This window comes from Sus scrofa, chromosome 1 (genome assembly GCF_000003025.6).
Source record: "Sus scrofa isolate TJ Tabasco breed Duroc chromosome 1, Sscrofa11.1, whole genome shotgun sequence".
In the NCBI taxonomy this organism is placed as follows: domain Eukaryota; kingdom Metazoa; phylum Chordata; class Mammalia; order Artiodactyla; family Suidae; genus Sus; species Sus scrofa.
The window spans coordinates 22,226,490-22,242,405 of record NC_010443.5 but is presented as its reverse complement, the minus strand read 5'-3'; the positions used below and the strand labels follow the sequence as shown (position 1 = coordinate 22,242,405).

The window sequence follows — 15,916 nt, the reverse complement described above, 5'->3', positions numbered from 1 at the left end:
GCAGAGAGCCCCTAGTTAACCCCCTTCCTGTGGCTGCACCACGTCATGGAACATTCCCGGAACGGGCCAACGTTCCACCCACTTCAGGGAACAGACATAAAGGCGCAGACCCAGCTCCCCACAGTGCACAGCCCAAACACACATGTCCCTTCCCGGTCCCCGGGCAGACGCACAGACCAACACGCATGCAAACCGCCCCACCCGTCTCCGAGCGCCCCCGGCCAGCCCGCCGCGCCGGGAGCCGCTCCGCGGCCGGTGCACCCGCAAAGCCAGGGCGCCTCCTCCTGAACCTTCCATCGAGACAGTCCCCTCCTTCCTTGCTTCCTTCCTTCTCTCCTTCCTTCCTTCCCGGCTCGGGAGGAGAAAGGAGTCGCCGAAATGCCAACAGCCGGCGCCTTCACTGCCCTCGCTCGGCCTTAGGCCGGCGGCCCGGCCCTCGTGCCTCCCGCCCGCCCCCGACCCGCGCCGCGCGGCCCCCTCCCCCGCTACCTGACGACGGGCGGCCAGCGGCCGCGGCAGCCGCAGCGGTGGCCGGGCGGTGCGCGCCGGTGCACGTCCCTCATTAGCAACCAGGCACATTCCTGCCTCCAGCGCTCCCGCGCCGCCCCCTCCCCCCAGGACATTACGCAAAGCAGCCACCCCTCATCTGCATAGATCCTCGGCCAGGGTATTCCCCGCATTTCCCAACGCGCCGGACCCCCCCACCTGAGGTCTCCCCCATCCCCGCCCCCTCCGACCCTCACCCTTGCGCCGTAGACCAGGGGCCGAGGGCGCGCGCCGGGAGGGCGATGGGGTCCGGCAGCGGCGATTTCGCTGTAAAGTGAAACGAGCTGCTAATGCTAAGGGAGGCAGGAAAAACACCGCGCCGAGGCCACTTACCGAGCCGAGGAACCTAGATTCCCGCCGCTCTGCTCACCCGAATGGTTGGTCCGCCCTCCGCGCACCCCAAGGCTGCACCCAGCACCCCAAAGTCGAGACGTGTAGGAATATGATTAACGAGCCGGGAGACCCTCCAAGTTGCTCCGGGCTCCCAGGAGCTTCAACGTCCAAGACACAACTTGGCGGAGACTTGTGCCACAGTCACCGAGGATGTTTCTGCGGAGACCCTCCTCCGGCGGGGAGAGACAGCGCTCGGTGGCGCCCCGCTTGCCTCCTCTCCACCCCCCTCACCTCCAGCCCGCCTCCCGCCGGCCGCCCGCCTCTGGGCCGCGAGCCCCTAGGGCGGCTGTCAGCTCCCGGCCGCCGCCGGGTGACAGGAGCCGGAGGAGGGCGCGACGCGGCGGCCCAAGCCCGAGCGGGCGAGGGGGATCCTCGCAGCAGCAGCAGCAGCAGCGGCGGCCGCTCACCTGGAAAGTCACCGCTGAGAAGGAGGAGGAGAAGGAGGAGGAAGAGGAGGGAGAGGAGGAGGGGGAGGAAACCCCCCTGGTGCCCTTGTTCTCGCTGCCGCGGCGGCCGCTCCTCGCCAAGGCTGAGCGTGTCTGGTGGGGGGTGTCTGGTAGCATTTCCTTAAGGACAGAGGGAGGGAGGGCGGGCACGGAGGGAGGGAAGCGATCCCGACCGCCTGCCCAGGCTCCTCTTTCCTTTATTTATTTTTCTGACACTGTACGGAGATGGTCCCGGGACAGGGGCCGCCGGGCTCGGGAGGGAGCCGCGAGGCCCGGGCCGCAGCAGTCTGCGTGCGGGAGCCGCAGCGGCCGCCTCCCCTCCCGGTCTGTGGACGCACGGGGTTATTCCTGGCAGCGCCTCCCCGAACAGAAGTTACTAGGAGGAGTGCGCGGCGAGGGCGGGCGGGGGGAGAGGCGGAGGGAGGGAGGAAGAGGGAGAGACTCAGCCAGCGACGTCATCGGATCCCCCAGCGCGTCCCAGGGAGGGAGGCCGAACCAGAAAAACCAGTCTGGAGCCGGCGAGCGGAGAGGGTTGTGCGGCGCGACGGGGGAGGGAAGCGACCGGGAAGTCAAGGCCCGGCCCCGCTGCAGCCGCGCTCCCGCTCGCTCGGATCCAGGGATCTCCCCAGAGAGCCAGTCTCTACTTGTCATGCAAAAAAACTTGGGCGTCTCTAGGAGCCTGAGAATTTCCTTTAGGGATGCGGAAACCTCCTCCCTCCCACTCCTATCTTCCCATTTCCCAGATCTTTCCTCATCTAGAAGACAAAGAGAATTATAGAATAATTCGTATTGTCTTTAATTAGAATTGTCTTTATGATTTTTGTCCGGGTTCCTCCGATCCCTTTTCTCTCTGTGGCCCCGCCTCTATGCAACATTAATGCTATCGGTCAAAAAATAAAATAAAATCATATTGTAGGTCCTGGCTGCGTTTGTGGAGCTTTGCAAAGTGTTTTACTAGCACTTTCCGGGCCCCTGCGGAAGCATGAACTTTTCACGCGCTCGAAATGCCCCAGTTGCCTTCGCTGGGGTCACTCACCAGGGTGCCCTGGGCGCACCCAGCTCGGGGATCGCGGCCCGCCCTCGCCGGGGTATTCAAATCGGTTTGAGCAGCTGCGAGAGGAGCAGCTGCCGGTTTCCTGGTGGCAGTGCTGAGACCTGTGGCGAGCGGCCGCCTCCAGTCTGCGAGCTTCCCTTCCTCCGAAGGGACGCGAGTGAAATCACACCCAGCGCGGGGACAGCGGGGCCGGGGGACGGGGGAATCCCAGGCGAGTGGGGGCCGGGGCCCTGGGCTTCCTCCCCGGCCCGGCAACACCCGGGGGACACCGGGGCTCCCTCGAGCCGTTACCCTGCCTGTGTGGACTTGTGTGCACCCTTAGGGGAGGTTCCCAGGCGGCCGCGGCGGCAGGAGCGCGGCGAAAGGATGGCCACCGGGCCGGGCGTACTCTCAGAGCGCCTCCTCCGGGTGGTCTGCGGGCCGGGCAAGGAACGTGCGCCACCCCTCCCGGGCGCCCCAGCGGCCGCGCAGAGCCGAGCAGAGCTGACTGCCCCGGCGCCGCGGGCCCGATAGGCCCTCCCCGCCCCCCGTCCGCGCCGCCGCCCTGCCCCGGGCGGAGTAAACAAGAGACGCGCAAGATTTGACCTGGCGCGACCCGGATTTCTGGCCGGGGTTCCCCCTGAGCAGGTGACTCCGTGGGAGGGGTGGAAATGAGTCTCTGGAATTCCGGGCCAAAGACATTAACTGTGGTTCTGCTTTTAAGGCAGGTATTTCACCGACAACTGCGGAATGTTTTGCGTCTCAAGTTTCAGATTTCGCGGAAAGGGACCAAATGTCAAGGCATATCAAATATTCCCTTCCCTTTTCATTAAAAGAGAGTGCATTTAAAAGGAGGACAGCCCTTTAATGACTGCGAGAATGGTACTGCCGGTTTCGTTTTTGCTTTGTTTTGTTTTTCATTTCGACCTATAATCAGTGTATTTCTGAGGTCCTCGTGCAATGGCGACAGTACGTTTAACGACTCTACAAAATATAGCGGTGATACTTTCTATTTTAACCTTTTTTTTTTTTTCCAAAGGAGAAAAAACTGAAAGATTTGAAATAAGTTTCACTGTGTTCTTAGAGATAGATCTCATTTAAATTCAGGGCCTACTTCCATTTAAGCGACTTCTCCTTTCATTGTATAAGTTCTTTAATATTTAGCCTTTCTTGACTTAACTTGAAACACTTAATAAAAACTCCCGCAATCATCATTTTCTCTTAAATGTATGCCATTGCATTTTCAAACATCCATTTAAAACGCAAAATGTGATTTTCAAGATGTTTTTTCACTTCCAAACCCACCTGCTACATATTCCCAGAGCCCATTTTATTTAATTGCTTAATAGAGAAGATTAAGCAGTTTCTTTAAGAATCCAATTTCCCTTCAGCACACACAACAGCAGCTGCCCAAGCTCCCAGAAGCTGAGCAAGGAAAGTAGCAGGCAGTGCTTTTCTTCAGGAGAATGAACGTCAGTAGAAATCTTAAATGCCTCTTTAAAGGACTAGATTAAGTACTATAATGTGAATATTAGGCTACTTAGGTAATTGGTTAAAATACTTAAAAAAAAAGAAAAAGCTAATAGACATCAGTTTTGGTGACCTGAGAGGACTCTTAAAGACGATTTTTAGTCAAACTTTGATTCTTATTACCTTGTTCCAAAAATTGTCAAGCACTAAGGAAGTTAGCCTGAACTGAGTTGAAGCACAAGCAAAAATACTTATGAATATTGTAAACTAGGTGGCATCCCCTAGTTTACTGGGAAAAATCACTGACCTTAAGTAAAGGCATCGCTGTCTTTAGCCGTTAATGCTGAGACATGTCTGTCCAGTTTTTATATTTATGGGCAATATTGTAATGGAAAAACTCCTCTCCCCAGAAAACTTCTGAAGACAAAACCAAAACTGGCTCTGGTAAACTGTGCACTCAGCTCTAAGAAGCTCTGTGGAAAGTGAGGTTGACTGGGGCATAGCTGACCCTGCCTGGGCACCCGTATAGAGCATCACAGCCAGGTAGGAACTTTATTTTCATTACTTTTCATTGCTTCTTTATTAGTTCTCAGTTTCAAAAGAAAGTAAAATCTGCTAATCTGGATTATGAGATATTAAGAAGGTAAAATAATTAATGTCCACAAGGCAGTATGGCATTTTTTTCCATGTCAGAAACCAACTTTCATTCAGAAAATAGGAGTTGAGAATCTACCATGCTCCGAAGATACTTAAGATACATCAGTGCACACATCAAAGATTCCTGCTTTCCTGGAGCTTGTATTCTAGTTGCCGGTGAGGGGGTGGGGGTGGAGGTAGATGGATAAAGAACAGGATATAAAAGAGCCATAAGAAATAAATGATAGAGAACTTTGGAAGATAAAAAGAGTTACAGGGGAAAAACAGAAAAATAGGGTAAAGGATATGGGTGGGGCAGGAGGTGTTGTGTTTCTGCATCAGGTAGGAAGGTCAGACTAGGACTCATTGAGACGTGACATTTATGCCAAGGCTTGAAGGAAATGAGTAAAGAACTTTTGGTAGAGTTCAAGCTAAGATAAAAGCTCTAAGACCAGAGCAGGCCTGGCATGTTTGTAGACCTTAAGAAAAACCATGTGGCTGAAATAGAAAGTGACACCCAATGAACAGAGCAGCCTCCTGGGCTCCTGTAAGGGCTTTTCTCACACAGGGCAGGCTTATGGCCATGGCCACCCAATCCCCCTGAATCTGAATCTTTGTGAGGCCCAGGAATCTGCATTTTTACAGATAATGCTGTTGATACCTACACATTCTAAAGCTCAAGACCTGAAGTTCCCATTGTGGCTCGGCGGAAACAAATCCAACGAGGAACCATGAGGTTGTGGGTTCGATCTCTGGCCTCGCTCGGTGGGTTAAGTATCCGGTGTTGCTGTGAGCTGTGGCGCAGGTCACAGATGTACTCAGATCTGGCATTGCTGTGGCTGTGGTGTAGGCCGGCAGCTACAGCTCCGATTAGACCCCTAGCCTGGGAACCTCCATATGCCGTGGGTGTGGCCCTAAAAAAGGACAAAAAGATAAAATAAAAATAAAGCTGAAGACCTACTGCTGCAGAGCACAGAGGCAATATATCCAGGCGGGAGAACTGGATATGGGAGCCATTTACATAAAGCACATTTCAGTAGTCTGAGCTAGTGAAACTAGCTCTTTATGGATGCCCACAGCAGAGCTTTATCCTAAGGAAGACAAGTTCAAGGGTCTGCTCACAGAAACCCTTCTTAAAAAATAAAGAACAAAAGTCAAATTAGGAAACAGTTGTAGGAGTAAGATTGTCCAGGGTAGCTGAAGCCCAAAGGCCCCTTAGATATAGGGGAACAGAGGCTTACTATGTGTCATTAATAATTTAATAACATCACACTAACCCTTCCCCATCTACTCTCTTCCATTGCCTCCAGACACTCCAAACTAAATTATAGTGGAAAATCCTCCACCTGATGTTCGTTGCTTGGGGTTCAGGCTTTGCATGTATCGAAACCTTCCATTACAAGCCAAAGACAAGTAGCCAGCTCTTAATATCCTAAGCTCTTAATAAGTCATTAACTGCTTATAAGGGATTAATTTATTAAATTGCCTGTCCAGAGTGACAGCTAGCTTAGGACTCAAACTAATTTATCTTGATGAAGCACAAAATGGGGGTGATGTGAAAAGGCTGGGAGGGGGTTAGTGAGACAGAGAGGTCAAAGCTTGAGCAGGACAGCTGTGGAGTATCCTAGAAGTCTGGGAAGAGGACAGACTAAAGGGGAAAGGGTCTGGAAAGTGAAGTGAGAGGGAGGCAAAGCAGAGCAAGGTCTTTGGCACCTGCTGAGGAAGCCTCTGCTCAGGGCTTTTCTGCTCAGGGCTGCTGGAGAGGGTGTCATGATGGTCTGGGTTTCTCAAGCAGGAGTGAGGTGGGTGGCGCTGTCAGCCCAGAGTCCCCTTCCACTCTGACCTTGAGCTCCAGGGAGATTTGCCTTCCCTCTCTAGGCCACCACTTCCTCATCCAAACAGCAAGGGGATCCCCTTCTGGCCACAGATTCTGCAATTTGAACTCCTGGCAATACAGGAGGGTCGAAGAAAAGGAGCAGGAAGAGAGAGGAGCAGAAAGGAGAAAAATTGTAGAGTGAGCCTATCAAAGACCTTCACATTCCTCCCAAGTTCCTGAGCAGTTTTTGAGGGCAAAAACCAGCTCCGTTTCTAGTTTTAAAGAAACTGATGTGTATGTGAGGATGGATTAAATAATAGGTAAGGATGAGGGGACAGAGGTTTTGATTTAAGCCTATGTTGTATAAATTCAATGTTCTATATGCCCAGATATGAGTTTCTTCCCATTTCAGTCTTAAAACATTGTAGGGGGAAAAAGTGTTTTCTTGAATTTATCCAATGAAGTCTTTTATGGGTATCTAAATCCTTACACGTCTGGGACTTCTGAGAATAGTGACCTGACCCCAAGCTATCTGCTGATCAGCTCCATCCCTCTTTTATATAGCTTAGAATCTGTTAAGAGGAGGGGGGGAAAGTCACATTGTTGTCACAAAGCTTGTGTAGTGATTCAGGAGCAGGGAAATTTTACGTAAAATAAAGTAGCTTGTTAAAAGCATTATGTCAAAGAGAAAATGTGCTAGTAGAGGATATTATCTAAGACCCAGAGAAGAATGCTGTCAGCAATGAAGGAGACAGCGAAATTACTTAGAAGTTTAGCAGGGGCGGGTTCATTGAGCTGTTACTGCCATAACAGCACAGTACAAGGTGTAACTGCTGAGATGGTCCCACGCAGCCATCAGTGTGCATGATGAGCTCCAACCACAGAGAGAGGAGTGTGTCATTGCCGTACATGTTGCGTAAGAGAAGGAAGAAATCCATAATCATTTGGGAAGATTTCCGTGAGAGAAAATTAAAATCCTTTTTCAAGTATTTTGTACTCAAGAGAGTTAAGATTCCATTATTTGAAAACTCCATTTATATAAATGAGGCCATTCTCTGGAGTTCTCGTTGTGGCACAGTGGAATAAATCCTACTAGTATCCATGAGGATGCGGTTTCAGTCCCTGGCCCAGCTCAACGGGTTAAGGACCGACGTTACCGTGAACTGCGGTGTAGGTCACAGGTGCAGCTCGGCTATGGCGGCTATGGCGTTGCTGTGGCTGTGGTGTTGGCCGGTAGCTGTAGCTCTAATTCAACTCCTAGCCTTGGAACTTCCATGTGCCATGGATGCGGCCCTAAAAAGCAAAAATAAATAAATAAGGCCATTCTCATTGATTTTCATAGAGCATAGCAATATTAGAAAGTTAATTATTTGTTTTATAGCTTTCAAGAAAAGATTTGTATAAAGAAACCACTTGTTCATGAAGTATGTCATTTTCCACTGGCAGGCTTGCATATGCAGATGATATGTCAAAATGCTCTCTCCCAGAAAACCAACATATATCATGTCTGCCTAGTACCCTGTAACTTTATCTGTCTATTCTAATCATTTCTCCTGATCCAAATTGGGGAATCCTCAACCAGCAGAGACTATGCCAGTCATGAATTAGAGTGAATAAATACTCTGAATTTTAAAGTTAGTATATTGCACCTGCCTTCCTATCTTTTCCCAACCACTGTGTGCAAGCCATGACATAGCCTTAGCTAAATGAAGTCTCATTTAATGAGACAGATAGGCTCATAGTTAAAACAGATCCATAGTAGAATAACAATATGTGGCTTTGGAAAAGCAGCCTGTTCTGCTGTTGATCTTAAGTCTATCCTTTAAGGCAATAATTATTTTCCAACATTCAAAGATTTTGTGCTGGGCATCACAGCTGACTGGCCAAGCACCAAGCTTACCAGGTGCCATGCATGTAGACTAGGCCTTGATGAACTGATGCAACTGTTAGTACTATTTTTAAATTTAGGTACACAAAATGAACAAATTGTAAGTGTATACTAGATCGCTTTTTACATGGATGTGTGTGCCTTTGTGTAACCATTACCCTGATCAGGTGGAGAATATTTTTAAGACTCCAAAATGCTCCCTTGTGGCCCTTCCCGGTTAATATACCACCAATGTAATCAGCATTCTAACTTGGAGCTCCATAGATTAGTTTTTGAGTGAAGACATCTATCCTCTATCCATCTATGTATCCCTTTGTTCCAAAATTAATGTATCGGGTGCCTACGTGCTGGGTGCTGTTTGGTAGCTGGAGATCTGGGGTAAACAACGCAGATGAGGCCTCTGGGCTCTGTGGGCTCACGTTCTGGTTGGGGAACTGATAATGGACAAATTGACAAGACAGTTCAACATCGTGGAAAAAATCAGGAAGAATAAAACAAGGTAGTTGATAGGCAGTAAATAGGTCCAGAAATATTTGATGGGGGTGGGAAGTATCTGCAAGATTGACATTTGGGCTGAGAACTGACTGATGAAGAGCAGGGAAAAAGAGCCCCTGGAAGAGGGAACTGAAAGTGTTAAATCCCTAAGAAGAGAAGAAGCTCAGTGCCAAGAGGAACTGAAAGGCCAAGTGTGGCTGGACATGAAGCTGGGGAGTAGGGGAGAAAGTCGTGAGAGATGATGTAAGAGAGGCAACTGGGAACCAGAGGAAAATTCCTTTATGGGGCAAGTGACTTGAAAAAAAGGAGGTAGACATTGGAAATTATATATATATATATAGTCTGTGAATTAATGTTTAAAACTTTTCCAATAAAGAACCTTCAGTAAATAAGTACTGGCTGCTAGATATGACTTGCAACTGGGTGGCAGGTCAGCAAGGAAAGAATTCCAAAGCAGAGGGCTTTCTGAAAGCATAATTATACATACTGAATATAACAAAAGGAAAATAGTTTTTAAGGTAGCAAATCCTAAGGAGAATTTGGATAATGTGGGTGCTATTCTTCACATTTTTCTATGGCTAATTAGAGAGAACTGGGAAACACACAATGCTGCCCACAGCCCTGCCAACCCATTATGGGCACTTCTAATTTCAGATAAATGAAGCCCTTGGTTACCACCCCCAGCTTGTCTCAGAACATGCATTGTGTTATCAGAGTAGATGAGTAAAAATAATAGCCTTCTGAATGTCTGTAAAGGGTACCTTTCCCTTATTAGAGGATACTTAAGTTCAAATCACGTCTCCATGTTAATGAAACAACTCCCAAATTCACTTTGCTCTTGAAAATCTAATTTTTCAATTTTTACCCTTTACACAGAAAATGTGATATTTGGTTGAGTAGCTTAGAAAACCAACATTTTCATGTGCATACAACTAGAAAAATTAGTGATTATGTAAAATCTCAAGTATTTATTTATCTGTCTATATGCACCTTCTCTTTAGTAAATAATATGTATTTCTCACTTTAAAAAGCATTTTTAATAATATGTATTGATCTAACTACATAGAAACTCAAACATATGCTGAAAACAAATAACCAATTGTCACCTTTAAAACATCCTTTATTTAAAAAAACCATGATATTATTAAAAAACAAAAACTGAAATGTACGTAATGGAAATTTTAAGTTTCATCATCATGGTGAAATGTAAGGACAGAAAAAAATCAACAACTTACAGTTGAGTTTAAGTTCTCAATAAGAGATTTCATCACTAGGTCGTTGCATTTATATAAATAAAATGGCAGTATTTACAGAATGCCCCCCAAACCTAAACCTAAATGAAAGCAGAAATGGAGGAAACTTATATGAATTTTAAATATCAAAATGTCTGAAAACATAAAACTGTACGGTTGAAATTTTTATTATCATGGAGAGTTGGTTTTATGTGGAACAAACTGAAATATTCGTACTGGTTTGGGTACTTCGGAACTTAGAAGAGAGGCTGCCATTCATTTTAGCTTATTTCTTCAATCATTCCAGGATGCCATGAACCACTTCCTCCCTCATGAGTCCTCACAAGCCCAGAGACTAACATGCTGCTGCTTATAGCCCAAGTAGGAGGGGAGCTGGTCCAGAGGAAAGCACAGAGGAGAGGTGGTCTCATTCAGAAGGCCTTCTTCTGGTGTTGTTAGAACCTCTAGTGAAAGACCCAAGTCCAAATCTCCAAACCCTCATTTACCTGATGGTAATTTGCAGAAGTACCTTAACATCTCTAAGAGCCTATTCTCCTGCCAAATGGGGACAGTAGCTATTTTTTTCCATGTTACTGCAACAGCTAAGTGGCATAGAGTAAGAACTTAATAGGTGCTGGTCGTCTGTATAAATATCTGCAGTTTGGCCACTAACTTCTTATGTAACTCTGAACAAGACATTAATCTCTGGGCCTAAGTATTACCCTTTGTAAACTGAGAGTTGAACAAGATGAGCCCTAAGTTTCCTTTCAATTTCGAAATTCTGTAATTCTAACTATCTATGTGACCTCAGTTTCCTCCTTTTTATAGTGGGCATACATATAAGAGCACCTACCTCACAGAATTTTTGAGAGGATAAAAAGAATTAAGACAGGTAGAAATTCTTAGAACATTGCCTGGCATATACAAGTTAGCGTGATGGGCTTGATGATGGTGACTCCATTGGTAAATAGTGTGGGAGCTCTAAAACCCTCAGTACTGGGTTGATTTATTATCTCTTCTTTCCAAAGTCAATGCCAGAATGACTAGGTTTTATCCTCTGAAGGTTCTTCAAGACTTAACTCATTCATTTCTCAGAAAGAAAGATGGAGATTTCCCAGTGTACCTGGTCTGCTAACATCTTCATTTTTTCTTTTGGTTGATAACAACGTTTTAAAAAATTGATTGGCTCATGGATCACTGCCTTCTCTTTTGGTGAATCTGAATATGAGCAGTTTTTGTGAGCATTTTTGTTCAAAAACAGTGTAGCACCAAAAGCCTACCCCTATGATCAAAGCTCACTAAATTTACTTGGAGAGGTTATTGCTTCAAATTATTTTAAATAAAACATGTATTCATTAAATAACTCAAGCCTGCTAATGTTTAATTGGCACTTGAAGAAAAGTTTTGATTTATCCAGAACGGTGATTTACATAGGTCACTTCCTCACTCTCCCTAAGCTTTTTGTGAAATGCTTCACACAATTAAATAAGCCAGTTAAGCCAAATGAACCGGTGAGTGCATTATAAATAGCAACCAAAATTATACTTCAGATGTTAACTGGTTTGTCCTGATTTAATAATGAATTACATCATTTGACAAATGAGATAAGACCTTCACCTTTAGCTTACTGATCCAAACTTCTAATAGTTGAAATGTATTATTACCATCTGGTGTCTGGCCTCTGAAATGCTTGAGTGATGTCTACCTCATTTCAAGTAGTCAGGGCTTGTCTGCCAAAAAAGCTCTCTCCTAAGTGTCTTGATTGGCAGGCCCAGTGAGAAGGCTAAGGACCCAATGAACCATGGAGACACAGTTCAAACTCTGTAGAAGTTTCCTCTAGTTCAAGGCAGACTCATTTTCTTAATTTGTGTTGCAAAGAAATTGTCACTGTCACCCACCGTTGTTTTTATTTTGAAGCTCAATCTTGAAAGGATGAAATTCCTGCACTTTTTAAGAATGTTTGGGCCCCTTTTAAGCTATTAGGTACCCTTCACCAGATGTAATCTTTTTAGTGCCGTTCATCCTCAGGTGCCATAATCTGAGAGTGCTGTAGAGCCTGGGGTTTTAACTCAGTGAAGCCACACAAACCTGGTTGTTCTTTATTGTTCTTCATATTGTTCTAGGTCCTGGGAAAAGGCAGGATGAATCTTACTGCTTTCAAAATATATAATAAGGAAGGAAGGATAGAGTAAACACTCAGAGAATCATAGCCAGTAGCACAGATGCAAGTGAAAGTCGGTGATAAACAGAATGGCACAGATTATAAGTGCCATCAGTTCCTTGGGATGTATAAAAGTGCACGTGAAAGGGTAAAATTTGGAGTTTTCCTGTGCACAGAGTGTTAAGGATCTGGTGTTGTCAGTATAGCAGCTTGGATAGCTGCTGTCATGAGTTCAATCCCTAACCAGAACTTCCGCATGCCAAGAGTGTGGTGAAATAAATAAATGAATCTTCTTTTACAGAAGGGTAAAATTTAGGAAAACAATCAGAAATGAAATGCAAATAACAAGATAAAGAGTGACCCTAGAGTAGGAAAGTCTCTGTCTTGGTAGATTTGAGTAGTGTGGAAATACCAAGCCTGGGCAAAACAGGAGTTTCCAATAATAGTGAATGCAGCATTCATTACTAGATGTATGCAAAAGATAGTTAATATTAAGTCCCATAGGTCTCTGGGGAGGCTGTTAGAGAGGTTAAATAATCGGCCCATAACCAGCCAGCCAGCAGGTGAAAGCAGAGTTTCAAGTCCCAGGGCAAGAGGCTCGAGACGCCTCACAAATGCACGTAGTAACCACATCCCCCTTTGGTTGGCTCTCCCGAAGTGATCACACATTTGAGAGTGAATAATATGAGCGACTGGCATAATTGCTCAAGCCTGAGCAATCGTCATAAACCAAGACAAGTCTAGGGCTCACTGAGATGTATGGTCTCCCTCTCTCTTCATCTCTCTGTTCCCGGCCATCTACCTGACAGCTCTTGTTTCTGGCCAGTTGCTGATTTCTTGGACTAAATTGATGAAAGTCTTATCATTCTAGGAAGTTCTTCCATTTTCAGAGTGCCCACAAAGAAACAAGTCCAATCAAATAAATTATTGACAGTGGAATTTCAAGTAGAGATAATGAGAACTGTTTCAAAACAACACTATTTTCCTGGCATCTGTCCAACCACATCTCTCCTCTGAGACGTGGCCAGCTGGGGGTTAAGCATTATTGGTCAGCAGCATAGATGTATCAGTGGGTTCGTGGGTAAGCACTGTTAAATTAACGAGGCAGAGATGAAAGATGTTCTGGACCAGGGGTTGAGCACAACCCAGACCTCTGTTAGAGTTTCACATCCAGTTCAGAACTCATTAGCAAAAGAAGAAATATGTAAATTTGGAGAACATTCAGAAGAGACTGAAGACTAAAACAAAATTATAAATATGTTCACATATTTAAAGCTACCAACATGTAATGTGTTTCAGTAAAATGGTGTATGTTCTCAACTCGGCCAAGTTCACAAATGTCTGATAGATACAGAGACTGACAGATTGTCAAATGCTTCTGTACCATTTGTATAAAATTTAAGTTAAAACTCTTTTCAGTCACAACTACATGGGATACTTAAATTGGTATTCTCCCTGTCTTGCCTTTATTTTAATTTTCGGCCATTTTAAATTCCATTTTTATTTGAAAAAAAAAAAGATGTCTATGAGCAAAATTAATGGAAAAAAGGAAAAGAAGGGAGGGGATAAAATAAATACTAAAGGAGGAAATGGGAGCAAGGAAAAACACCAACACATAGAAATATAAAAATATTCCAGCCAGGCTCAGAGAACCAGCATCCCTGGCAGCAAGTGTTGTGGACATCGGAACTGGTTGCTAAGGGAGGTGAGGGACTCCTGCTTTCCCAGAAGTACTTAAAAATAAGGTCACATCTGTTGGGATGGAATAATGGTACTGCCTGACTAGACAGCTTCTCAAGCAAACCTATAGTCTGGTAATTCTATGGTTTCTAGTTCTGATTGTGAAAAGTAACAAATAACTGGCACTTACAATGCCTGTCGTTTTAATTGCATTATAAAACTGTTTTCATCAGGGTTAGCCATGCAAAGGTAGGTAACTAAATTACTTAGGATATAGTTGAATTTATGTCAAAAGCACTAAAGCTTCTCCATTTATAATATTTTGCCCAAATATTATGAAACCAGGAAGGTACTGAGTTCCTTACAAAGGAACTTAGAAATAAGGCAGTGTACAGAATCCTATATTCAGTTTTTAATTTTAACTGAGTAACACTTGGATCCAGGAGGGTCAAAGTTATAGGAGGGCTGGATTATATAAACCTTCTTAAAAATTAGGGTCTTCCAGGCCAGTATCCCAAGTAAAAGGTTATTTGTTCCCAGGAGAGAATTTAGGTTTTGATCTGGAGTATCTGTACTGCCTCCCCCCTGCCACTCGCTGATATTTTGCTTTATACTAAACTATCAGATTATTTGCCTCTACTCCATTTAATTGCACATATACTTGTTAAGCTCCTACTTTTTGTCAGACACTTTGCCAAGAATACAAAGAGAAAAAGATCATAGCCCCTGACCTTGAAGAACACACAATCTAAAAGCAGCGATTGGGTTCAGGTAGAGTGGGGGCCTTACACTAGTATAATTTTAGATCTGCATTTTAATAAAATGAATACAAAATTACAAATACAAAATTAAGAATAATAGTAAGTATTTCAGAGAGAAAGATATCACAACAAATTACAGTTTTGAAATTATGACAAATTCCAAAAACATCATATCTAGTGGGAAAACTATATTTTTTTTATTATTTAATTGCCAGATGTCACATCTGTAATTCTATTCATTCCATATTTTGGTTGCATATTGTTGACCACATGACAAGAATTTTGTTTTATCTTGTCGTGTCATGACATGACACACAGAAAGAACAGAAGAATAAACAGTCATTCTGGTATGCTTGATCAAAATTTGTTTTCTTTCTGGTTCACAACTGATTCATAATTAAAAGTAAATATTCAGAATTGTTGTCAGGTAGAGAAAACCTCAATCAAGTTTCTTTTGTACATAAGCTGTAAGAGCTATAAGATTTCAGGGGACTGCAAATTTTCTGGTGAATAAATAATTTTAAATACCTTTTAATTGATGATACTTGAATCAAGTAGTGTCCTTTTTGTAATGCCATATATATATATATGTATATATATGTATATATGTGTGTATATATGTATATATGTGTATATATGTATATATACACACTTTTTTTTTTTTAAGGCTGCACCATTGGCATATGGAGGTTCCCAGGCTAGGGGCTGAATCAGAGCTGTGGCTGCTGGCCTACACCACAGCCACAGAAATGCAGGATCTGAGCTGTGTCTGTGACTGACACCACAGCTCACTGCAACGCTGGATGCTTAACCCACTGAGCAAGGCCAGGGATTGAACCTGCGTCTTCATGGATACTAGTCAGATTCGTTAGCCACTGAGCCACGATGGGAACTCCATAATTTACTTCTTGATGTCAAAATAATTTCTATTGACTGTATCATTCAGTTCTATTTATTCCATTAATTTTGATCTGGATTTTTTTCCCTTAGTGCTTTAATAAATTAATTCATGGGTGACAAAAGAAGTACTCTTTCTATATGTCCATATTAGAATTTTTTTTTTTTTTTTTTTATTTATTTATTTATTTATTTATTTATTTTGCTTTTTAGGGCCGCACCTGCGGCATATGGAGGTTCCAGGCTAGGGGTCCAATCAGAGCTGTAGCCACTGGCCTATGCCACAGCCACAGCAACACAGGATCTGAGCTGAGTCTGCAACCTATACCACAGCTCAAGACAATGCCCGGATCCTTGATCCACTGAGCGAGGCCAGGGATCAAACCCACAACCTCATGGTTCCTAGTTGGATTCGTTTCCGCTGCGTTTCCGGGAACTCTGATTTGTTTTATTTTTTTAATT

General features: G+C 44.6%; 1 protein-coding gene across 6 annotated transcripts in view; it reads right to left on the bottom strand.

Annotated features, from left to right (window-relative positions):
- Window positions 1-1,725, bottom strand: part of HIVEP2 (human immunodeficiency virus type I enhancer binding protein 2) — a 196,265-nt gene extending 194,540 nt beyond the window's left edge. For 2 of the 6 annotated variants that reach the window (XM_021072405.1, XM_021072421.1), the window contains exon 1: window positions 1,347-1,725. The gene's annotated coding sequence lies outside the window, so the exon portion shown is untranslated. Of the gene's footprint in view, window positions 1-489; window positions 1,101-1,346 lie in introns of those variants that run through there. The other 4 variants (XM_021072392.1, XM_005659167.3, XM_021072400.1 and 1 more) reach the window with 3 other exon arrangements.